The following is an 11,803-nucleotide window of genomic DNA, read 5'->3' as shown; positions in this document are numbered from 1 at the left end:
AAAAAAAAAAAAAAAAAAAAAGAGACACCCTAATGGATCTCCTCTATTCCATGCATACTCTTCCTTACCCTCGCTGCGGAGTAGTAGACTGATTTCATCCTGATAGTCCGGGTCAGTCACCCCAGCCAACACTGTAACTCCCTTCTTAGCCTGTTGACTTAAAGGTAGGAGGAGCCCGAAGTGTCCAGGTGGCAGTCTTAACTTCCAATTTAATGGAATCGTTGTGTCTCCTGGTGGCAGTGTTCCTCCCTCTGGAACTAAGACCTCTAGGCCAGCAGAACGTAATGTCACGGGAACAGGAGGGAAAAATTTTGCTAGTGGATTACTAGGGGTGATGGTGAGTGGTGCCACTTCCACTTCCACCCCCCAATTCCTGGACCCGTGAATTCTGGCTATGGGAGAAACAGTACCATATATTGGACGCTGATTCAGAGCATACATGGTCTTCTGGAGAACTTTGCCCCAGCCCTGCAAAGTATTATCACCTAGTTGGCGTTGTAATTGTGACTTCAATTACAGTGAAGGCCATTCCACCATTCTATATATTCAGCTGCTTCAGGATGATGGGCAACATGGTAAGACCAGTGAATTCCATGAACATGAGCCCACCGTTGCACTTTCTTAGCCATAAAGTGAGTGCCTTGGTCAGAGGCAATGCTGTGTGGAATACCATGCATTCCATGAATCCACAGATGGTAGTCTTGGCAGAAGCATTGCATGCAGGATAGGCAAACCCATATCCAGAGTAAATGTTTATTCCAGTGAGGACAAACCTCTACTGTTTTCATGATGGAAGAGGTCCAATATATTCTTCCTGCCACCAGGGAGCTGGCTGATGGAATGGTGCCATATTGAGGACTCAGCGTTGCTCTCCACTACTGGCAAATTAGGCACTCAGCAGTGGCCATAACCAGGTCCACCTTGGTGAGTGGAAGTCCATGTTGATGAGCCCAAGTGTAACCTCCATCCCTGTCACCATGGTCACTTTGTTCATGGGCTCATTGGACGATGACGGGTGGCTGGGGAAAGAGCTGAGGGGTGTCCACAGAATGGGTCATCCTATACACTTGATTATTAAAATCCTCCTCTGCTGAGGTCACTCAGCAAAGCACTCACATGGGATACAAATATCTTCACAGTTTTTGACCACTCAGAGAGGCTCCATCCATATACGTCTTCCCCAGATTTCTTTTTTTCTTTTTCTTTTCTTTTCTTTTTTTTTTTTTTTTAGACGGATTCTCACTCTCGCCCATGCTGGAGTACAATGACGCAATCTTGGCACACTGCAACCTCTGCCTCCCAGGTTCAAATGATTCTCCTGCCTCAGCCTCCTGAGTAGCTGGATTTACAGGTGCCCAGCACCACACATGACTAATTTTTGTATTTTTAGTAGAAATGGGGTTTCAACATGTTGGCCAGGCTGGTCTTGAACTCCTGACCTCAGGTGATTCTCCCACTTCAGCCTCCCAAAGTGCTGGGATTACAGATGTGAGCCACCATGCCCGGCCCATTCTCCTGACCCTTTCTTTTTGCACTGGACCTTAACTGTTTTTCTTCTGCTTATATAAATTAAGTAGGAATGCAGTAGGCTTCCTATCAATTTCACTTCTAGGAACACTGATTAGTAAGCTAATGCCAGAGTTCTACACAAGTCAGACTATTCTGATTGCCACTTTGCCTCTCCTGTCTGTTAGGGTAGCTACGCCCACCTTGCCTTTGACAATTGAGTGCTGCCACTTGGCCTTTGCCAACTTAGGATCCAATTATTCCCACTGTGTTTAAATTTTTTTTTTCAATGAGTTTTTATTAGCAGTGAAATAATGATTTAGGATCCCGGGGTGGGGGTCACTGGGTACTAGGTCCCCCTTCGCCACCCTGGGAGAAGGATGGAGGACAGAGGAGAGGGAGGTGCAGCCAGTTCAGATCTTCCCGGGAAATGTGCCTTCAGCCTGGCGCTTGTCCCAGGCTGTGACCCAGGATATGGGGCAGAGGGACTTGCACACACGCTGGTACCATTCGCACACAGTGATATCGCCTCCTTTAGTGGTCTTGCCTTCTGACAGCGGTGGAAATCCAGGTCGTTCTGCCAGCAGTTCCTGGTCTGGTTCTGGTTGGGAAGCGGCTGTCAAAAGGGGCAGTGCTGTGGTTCTTGATTTTGGTCTCGATGTCCTCTTCTGCCATGGTATTGAATCCTAGAGGCACCCCGGATGCAACTTCTGTATTTAAGTTTTGTAGTTGAGTGACTGAGGTTCCCACTGTTGGATCTGACACACACAGAAGAGCAATTACAGGGCTCTTCAAAGATGCAGCTCCTGCCCTCACAAATCTGTTTTGCAAGGCATTGGTCAAGGGTGTATCTTCTGGACCTTCCCAGCTGGGATGAGTAGGTCTAAAGTGACTAATGCACTCCACCATCCCGAACTCCCTAAGCCTTTGGATCCTTTGCTCTACATTATACCAAGGGAGATCAGACATTTACAGTTCACTCATAATGGGCCATCTTATAATCAATATTTCAGCTGACTAGGCAAATAAACTATTAGAACCTTTTTTTAACTCCCTGAGCTGCAACGTTAAATGCAGAGTCCCTACTTAGTAGGCCCAAATCAATAAATTCAGCCTGATCCAACTCTATGTTTCTTCCATCTTTTTATATTTATTTATTTATTTATTTATTTATTTATTTATTTATTTATTTATGACAGAGTCTCACTCTGTCACCCAGGCTGGAGTGCAGTGGCATGATCTTGGCTCACTGCAACCTCTGCCTCCCTGGTTCAAGCAGTTCTCCCTGTCTCAGCCTCCCAAGTAGCTGGGATTACAGGAGCCCGCTACCACGCCCAGCTAATTTTTGCATTTTTTTCGTAGAGACGGGGTTTCACCATGTTGGCCAGGGTGGTCTTGAATTCCTGACCTCAGGTGATCCACCCACCCCAGCATCCCAAAGTGCTGAGATTACAGGTGTGAGCCACTGCACCCGACCTGTTCCTTCCACCATTATCCCACACCCTTAATATCCATTCCCATGCCTATTCTCCAGATTTCTGTTTATATAAATTAGAAAACTCAAGCAATTCTTTTTGAGTGTAGCACACGTCCTCATGGGTCACAGTCAGCCTCACTTCTAGGGGCCCACTGGGACTTTAGTTATAGGTCTAGAAGCAAACAGGGGTGTTGGGGTGGTTCCTGAGGAGAATCAACATTATCTTGCCTGACAATTGCCTCAGGGGAGGCCATCACTGTTGTCTCAGGCAGCGTAGGTTGTATCTCCTCAGACAAAGGTGGAAAGGCTGATGGCAGCATGGTCGGCGAGGGATGTTGCCACTACTGGAGATGGGGAAGCTGTTTCTTCTGGCAAAAAGGTTCATCAGAGTTTACAAACTCAGTGTCCCCAACTTCATCAGGGTCCTCCCACACTTCCCCGTTCCCAGTTGCAGGTCCCATTCTTTTCCTATCAATGCCCTCACTCTAGCAGTAGATACCTGGCGAGGCTGTGCATGCATCTTTCATGCAGGTCAGACACATGATAAGAGCTTATGTCTGTTTTTCCACAATTTCAGCTCTTTCTGTACAGGAGATAAGACTCTTACTCAGGGCAATCTTAGCAGATCTGAGGCTCAGTATCTGCTTCTGAAGCCAGGAAATAGAATCCCTGAGTTCATTATTTTCTTTCATCGCTCTGTCCACTGAATTTAGGAGCAACCAACCAGCTTCATTATGTTCCTTGGTTCTCCACATATGGTGAAAGGTATTAGGTACAGAGTCACTAAACTCCTTGCCTCTCACAAGCAATGAATCAGGAGTGTCAAATGCATTTATTTTGCGTAACTATCTAAACAGTTCATACTAAGGACTATCAGTGTTCTCCAAACTATTAGAAATAGAGTCCTTAGCATTTCTAATCATATTAAGCAGCCGACTCCAGAAACCCCAAAACCAACAGAAGAACTCCATCCTTAATATTCTGTTCCTCTAGAACCACTCCTGGTACCGAAATCTGTATTAGTCAGGGTTCTCTTTTTTTTTTTTTTTTTTTTTTTTGAGACGGAGTCTCGCTCTGTCGCCCGGGCTGGAGTGCAGTGGCCGGATCTCAGCTCACTGCAAGCTCCGCCTCCCGGGTTTACGCCATTCTCCTGCCTCAGCCTCCCGAATAGCTGGGACTACAGGCGCCCGCCACCTCGCCCGGCTAGTTTTTTGTATTTTTTTTTAGTAGAGACGGGGTTTCACCGTGTTAGCCAGGATGGTCTCGATCTCCTGACCTCGTGATCCGCCCGCCTCGGCCTCCCAGAGTGCTGGGATTACAGGCTTGAGCCACCGCGCCCGGCCAGTCAGGGTTCTCTAGAGGGAGAGAACTAATGAAATATATATATATATATATAATGTTATAATATATATATATAAAATAGACACATATATATGTTTATTAAGTATTAACTCACATGATCACAAGGTCCCGCAATAGGCCATCTGAAGGCTGAGGAGCAAGGAAAGAGTTCCAAAACTGAAGAACTTGGAGTCCGAGTTTCAAGGGCAGGAGCATCCAGCATGGGAAAAAGATATAGGCTGGGAGGCTAGGCCAGTCTCTTCACATTTTTTGCCTGCTATATTCTAGCCATGCTGGCAGCTGATTAGATGGTGCCCACCCAGATTGGGGGTGGGTCTACCTTTCCCAGCCCACTGACTCAAATGTTCATCTCCTTTGGCAACACCCTCACAGACACAGCCAGGATCAATACTTTGTGTTTTTCAATCCAATCAAGTTGACACTCGGTATTAACCATCACATCAGTTATCATTAATGTTAGTGTATTTTATGTGTGGCGCAAGACAATTCTTCCAATGTGGCCCAGGGAAGCCAAAAGATTGGACACCCCTAGAGTAGACAATTGTTGCAAAGAAGTCAAGGATGTGAATACTTGTGGTGAGTGTGGCTACTCACCTAACCAGCCAGGGGGCAATCTGTGAGTTAAGTCCCAGTCAGACAGTATGCAGAAGACTTCCTCATGCATAGGAAGAGACCTTTGTAAGTGGTGATGAGAGGTGTTGGCTGGCCGGGCACAGTTGCTCATGTTTGTAATCCCAGTGCTTTAGTAGGCCAAGGTAGGAGGATACCTTGAGCCCAGGAATTCGAGGCTGCAGTGAGCTATAATTGTACCACTGCACTCCAGTCTTGATGACAGAGAGCGACCCTGTCTCTTGAAAAAAAAAAAAAGGCCAGGCGCAGTGGCTCGTGCCTGTAATCCCAGCACTTTGGGAGGCTGAGGTGGACGGATCATGAGGTCAAGAGACTGAGACCATCCTGGCCAACATGGTGAAACCCTGTCTCTACTAAAATACAAAAAATATTAGCTGGGCGTGGTGGCATGCACCTGTAATCCCAGCTACTCGCGAGGCTGAGGCAGGAGAATCGTTTGAACCCAGGAGGCGGAGGATGCTGTGAGCCGAGATCGCGCCACTGCCCTCCAGCCTGGGCAACAAGAGTGTAACTCCATCTCAAAAAAAAAAAAAAAAAAAAGAGAGAGAGAGAATGACAGAGAGAGAGATGTCATCACTGGCAATTGCTGAGTCTAGAGTTCATAGGGAGTAGAAACCCATTGCATTAAGTACGGGAGATGAGGCAGTGGAGGAAGCCCAGCCTGTTACGTGGGTGACTATTCTTTCGTTTCTTTTGTTTTGTTTTGTTTTTTGTTTTTTTGAGATGGAGTCTCGCTCTGTTGCACTAGCTGGAGTGCAGTAGCACAGTCTCAGCTCACTGCAACCTCCACCTCCTAGGTTCAAGTAATTCTCCCACCTCAGCCTTCTGAGTAGCTGGGACTACAGGCACGCTCCACCATGCCCTGCTAATTTTTGTATTTTTAGTAGAGATGGGGTTCTGCCATGTTGGCCAGCCTGGTCTTGAACTCATGACCTCAAGTGATCCATCTGCTTCGGCCTCCCAAAGTGCTGGAGTTACAGGTATGACCCACCATACCTGGCCTTCTTTCAGGTTTGATGGTTAAGGGAGGAAAAAAAGGTATAAAGAAGAAATCTTACAAAGTGAAAGAAGAATCCAAAGTAAGGATTTTTAAGAATGAAGACACAGCCAGGCCCAGTGGCTCATACCTGTAATCCCAGCACTTTGGGAGGCCGAGGCAGGCAGATCACAAGGTCAAAAGATTGAGACCATCCTGGCCAACATGGCGAAACCCCATCTCTACTAAAGATACAAAAATTAGCTGGGCATGGTGGCGCACGCCTGTAGTCCCAGCTACTTGGTAGACTGAGGCAGGAGAATCATTTGAACCTGGGAGGCAGAGGTTGCAGTGAACCGAGATCGCGCCACTGCACTCCAGCCTGGGCGACAGAGCAAGACTCCATCTCAAAAAAAAAAAAAAGGAAATAATTTGTGAAGCAAACAGGGGATGGGGTCCAGGGGATGGGACTAAGGGCTGTTTTTGAAAAGGAATAAGGACCTGACCTTCCTTTGGAGCTAAGTATTGACAAACTACCTATTACCTATTGTTGTGTAAAACATTACCCCAATACTTAGTGGGTTAAAACAGCAAGCATTTATGATCTCACAGCTTCTGTTGTACAGGAATGCAGGCACAGCTTAACCAAGTACCTCTGGCTTAAAGCTTCTTATGAGGTTTGAGAAGCTGTTGACTGGAGCTGCAGTCTCATCTGAAGGTTTGACTGAAGGAAGGCTACACTGCCATGCTCTCTCTGGCAGTTGGTGGCAGGCCTCAGTCCCTCCCACGTGGGCCAATCTCTATAGAGCCACTTCACAACATGGCCGCTGGCTTCCCCCATGGAGAGAGAGACAGAGAGATGGAGAGCAAGTGCTGGAAAGAATGAGAGCGCTTGCTCGCTATGGAAGCCATCGTCTTTTAAAAACTTAATCTAAAAAGTAATAGCTCATAATTCCCTTTGTATCCTGTGTGTGTGAGAAGGGAGGCAGTAAGTCCACTCCACACTCAGTCAGATGGAGGGGCCTCCAGAAACATGAGCAGATCAGGAGAGCAGGGGTTGCTGGGCACCATCTTGGAGGCTGCCCACCACCACTGGTGCAGAAGGCAGAGAAGTTTATGTCCCTTTTGCCTCTGAAAATGAAATATCTGCTGTGGATGAAGATGGTAAACAATGAGAGTAAGGAACTTAAGTAATACGGTAAAGGTTTTGTATAGACACTGAGAAAAGTGGGAAAGGAAGCTGTCCAAGAGGAGCATCTGGATATGAAAAAATAATGAAACAGAAATATAATAAAAGTTCTGGAAGCCGGCCGGGCGCGGTGGCTCAAGCCTGTAATCCCAGCACTTTGGGAGGCCGAGACGGGCGGATCACGAGGTCAGGAGATCGAGAGACGATCCCGGCTAACACGGTGAAACCCCGTCTCTACTAAAAAATACAAAAAAAAAAAAAAAAAAATAGCCGGGCGAGGTGGCGGGCGCCTGTAGTCCCAGCTACTCGGGAGGCTGAGGCAGGAGAATGGCGTAAACCCGGGAGGCGGAGCTTGCAGTGAGCTGAGATCCGGCCACTGCACTCCAGCCTGGGTGACAGAGCAAGACTCCGTCTCAAAAAAAAAAAAAAAAAGTTCTGGAAGCCATGGCCTGGTTAGGACAGGGACAGAGCTTAATGAGAGGTGCTTATTGTAAGTTGCTTTCTTGAATCGAGTTCCCTCCTAACCTTAGTCATCAGAATCTCACTTTGGTCTATCAGGTATGGGAAACTCTGGGAAACTTCAAAATATCTCTATTCTTTCTCTTCACCTTTTTGAATATCACTGAGCTACCCATTTGATGGCTTTTAAACTGACACATCTTTCATTTTAAAGTCACTTTTGCATTGAAGATTCAGCAGTGACTCAATGAAACATCCACATAGAGGGGAAATAAAGTAACTGTCCCCTTCTACTATTCCCTTCGAGTTTTCATGCAGGGAGAAGAGAAAACTACCTGTAATTTTACTATTTGAAAATTACAGGCCAGGAGCAGTGGCTCACACCCATAATCCCAACACTTTGAGAGGCTGAGGCAGGTAAATCACCCGAGGTCAGAAGTTTGAGACCAGCCTGACCAACATGGAGAAACCCCATCTCTACTAAAAATACAGAATTAGCCGGCCATGGTGACACATGCCTGTAATCCCAGCTACTCAGGAGGCTGAGGCAGGAGAATCTCTTGAACCCGGGAGGTGGAGGTTGCAGTGAGCTGAGATTGTGCCATTGCACTCCAACCTGGGCAACAAGAGCAAAACTCTGTCTCAAAAAAAAAAAAAAAAAAATTACATTAGGCCAGGTGCAGTGGCTCATGCCTGTAATCCCAGCACTTTGGGAGGCCAAGGCAGGTGGATCACCTGAGGTCAGGAGTTCAAGACCAGCTTGGCCAACATGGCAAAACCCCATCTCTACTAAAAATACAAAAAAATTAGCCAGGTGTGGTGGCACACACCTGTAATCCCAGTTACTCGGGAGGCTGAGGCAGGAGAATTGCTTGAACTCAGGTGGCAGAGGTTGCAGTGAGCTGAGCTGAGATCGCGCCACTGCACTCCAGCCTGGGTGACAGAGCCAGACTCTGTCTCAAAAAAAAAAGAAAAGAAAAGAAAATCACATTAGAACTTCCTTATTCAGTGAGAATGACTGATGGGGGGGTGGGGAAACAGCCTCTTTCCTACTGGATAGAAAAGAGGAAGGATATAGCTGTAAGAACTGCTGACCCAACACCATGGAACCATGGAAGCAGAACTGAGACAGGGAAACCTCCTCCTGTTAACATTGTTGGAGCCCTGGATTAAGCTACGCCTGAATTTATACAGTGCCAGGATGCCAGTTATAAAAACTAATAAAATTCCCTTCTTGTTTAAGACACTTTAGAGTTGAATTTTCTCTGACAAAATAAAGAGTCGTAACTGACAATAGAAACTGTTAACTAAATGGGGGGTTGCAAGTAACAGATCCTAAACTATGGAACTGGCTGCATAGAGTGGGATGGAGGGAAGAGAGGACTGTCCTGGTTCAGGAAGTTGACGGTCTTTTTTGGGTGGGAGCTGTCACCTGCTGTTTCTCGGGAAGCGACCATGTACATACTAATATGAAGCACTAGGGACTTGTTAGGAAAAAAGTTTAAGCATTAACAGCTTGATTGTTTCAGCCCTCAGCAAATATCTAGAAAAAAGAAACAACCTTATCCTGAAACTAGTCATTCTGTAAACAAAGAAGGGAGAAATATGGTTTTGCTAAGAGAGGCCCTTTCTAAACGTAAGGAATTTCTTCACATTTCATTTCCATTTAAATTTCTTCAGGTAAAATTTAAATTAATGATTTTATTAAGAATTATGGCCAGGAGCTGTGACTCATGCCTGTAATCCCAGCACTTTGGGAGGTCGAGGTAGGAGTATCACTTGAGGCCAGGAGTTCAAGACCAACCTGGGCAACATAGTGAGATCCTCCCCCACTATCTATTTAAAAAAAAAAAAAAGAATAGTATGAAGAGCATGATTGCACTTAGCAAAATAATTCCCTTCCATCTTTTTTTTTTTTTTTTTTTTTTCTGAGACGGAGTTTAGCTCTTGTTGCCCAGGCTGGAGTATAGTGGCACAATCTCGGCTCACTGCAACCTCTGCCTTCTGGTTTCAAGCGATTCTCCTGCCTCAGCCTCCTAAGTAGCTGGGATTACAGGTGCCCGCCACCACGCCCAGCTAATTTTTTTTTTTTTTTTTTTTTTTTTTTTTTGAGACTGAGTCTCACGCTGTTGCCCAGGCTGGAGTGCAGTGGCGCGATCTCGGCTCACTGCAAGCTCCGCCTCCTGGGCCCAGCTAATTTTTGTATTTTTAATAGAGACAGGGTTTCACCATGTTGGCCAGGCTAGTCTCGAACTCCTGACCTCATGATCTGCCTGCCTCGGCCTCCCAAACCCATCCATCTTTATCTTGTCCTCTCAATTGCTGGAAGTACAATGCAGAGAACTTTTATTCTCAGCCATTTGAGAGTAAATTGCCCGCGGCCCCATTACCTTCCCAACAAGGACATTCTCCTATATAACCACAATGCACCATCAAAATCAGGAAACTGGAGTGATTGATACCATCAAAATGATACCATAACCATGAAAATCAGGAAACTAGAATGAAACCGCCAATCCGTAGGGCCCCTTCGAGTTTTGACAGTCGTTCTAATAACGTCCTTTTGGCAAAAGGAGCCAGTTTAGAGTCGCCTGCCGTATTCAGCTGTCCTGTCTCTCTAGTCTCTTGCAGTCTAGAACAGTCTCAATCTGCCCTTGACTTCCATGGCCTTGCTGGTCTTCAGGACTACAGAAAAGTTATTTTGTCGAATGCCCCTTAATTTGGGTGTGTCCGGTATGTCTGTCTTCACGAGTAGGTTCAGAGTCATTTCTTCAGGAGCATGTCCAGAAGTGATTCTGTGTTCTGTTGCATCTCAGCAGCCGGCACACGATTCCAATTTGTTTCAATACTGGTGATGTTCACTTTGATCACTTAAGTTAATGTCTGCCAGAGTCTTTCACTATAACTAAGGAAGTTGCTTTTTCCCTCTCTTGATGACTTCTAAGTATTTTTGTGACTTCTGTGGGGGTAATTTGAAATCATGTGAGTATCCCATTCCTCATCAAGTTTTCCATTTATTCCTCTGCAGATTTTATTAAAAAAAATTTTTTTTTTTTTTGAGATGGAGTCTCGCTGTGTCGCCCAGGCTCGAGTGCAGTGGCGCTATCTTGGCTCACTGCAAGCTCCGCCTTCCGGCTTCACGCTATTCTCCTGCCTTAGTCTCCCGAGTAGCTGGGACTACAGGCTCCCGCCACCACACTTGGCTAATTTTTTTGTATTTTTAGTAGAGACAGGGTTTCACCGTGTTAACCAGGATGGTCTCGATCTCCTGACCTGGTGATCCACCCGCCTCGGCCTCTCAAAGTGCTGGGATTACAGGCATGAGCCACCACGCCTGGCCCGCTGCAGATTTTATACCTCTATGACTCATCATTTCCTGTAGTCCTGTTTTATCCCATGCATGGTAATCCTTCTCTCTCATTATTTTGATGCTCTGTCTCAGATTTGGCCAGTGGGAGCCCTGTACACAGATATCTGTGCCTTTTGCATGTCCCTGGCATTCTTTGGGCAACTTCCTTTCTCTCCCTGGCACAAAAAGATGTTCCGGTTTCATTTATATTTTCCCTGTCCTGATACTGGAATCAACCATTTGTCAAAGGAGCCCTTGCTCCTTTTTTTTTTGAGACGGAGTCTGGCTCTGACACCCAGGCTGGAGTGCAGTGGCCAGATCTCCGCTCACTGCAAGCTCCACCTCCTGGGTTTACGCCATTCTCCTACCTCAGCCTCCAGAGTAGCTGGGACTACAGGCGCCCGCCACCTTGCCCGGCTAATTTTTTGTACTTTTTAGTAGAGACGGGGTTTCACCGTGTTAGCCAGGATGGTGTCGATCTCCTGACCTCGTGATCCGCCCGTCTCGGCCTCCCAAAGTGCTGCGATTACAGGCGTGAGCCACCGCGCCCAGCAGCCCTTGCTCCTTTTAATGGAGAATGGTTAGAAGCCAAGAACTGGACACGGGATGTGCTCGTGGCTATTTAAGTGTGGCCATGTCCAGGTCCTCTCAGTGGGCAGAGCTAGGATGTGCATACATGGAACACACATGCAAACACAGAGCACACATGCACACACGAAGCACATGTGAACACGGAACACACATGCAAACAACACACGTGAGTACATGGATCACATGAACACAGAACACACGTGCATGCATGGAGCACACATGTGAACATAGAACACATGTGTGTGCATGGAACACATGCATACC

At 46.5% G+C, this 11,803-nt stretch overlaps 1 pseudogene; it reads right to left on the bottom strand.

Annotated features, from left to right (window-relative positions):
• Positions 1 to 1,919: 1,919 nt before the first annotated feature.
• On the bottom strand, positions 1,920 to 2,181 carry LOC711105 (cytochrome c oxidase subunit 6B1 pseudogene; annotated as a pseudogene).
• Positions 2,182 to 11,803: the final 9,622 nt, after the last annotated feature.

The sequence above is a fragment of the Macaca mulatta genome, chromosome 3 (assembly GCF_049350105.2).
Source record: "Macaca mulatta isolate MMU2019108-1 chromosome 3, T2T-MMU8v2.0, whole genome shotgun sequence".
NCBI lineage: Eukaryota > Metazoa > Chordata > Mammalia > Primates > Cercopithecidae > Macaca > Macaca mulatta.
Note: the sequence above shows the minus strand (reverse complement) of the source record. Positions and strands in the feature narration are given on the sequence as shown.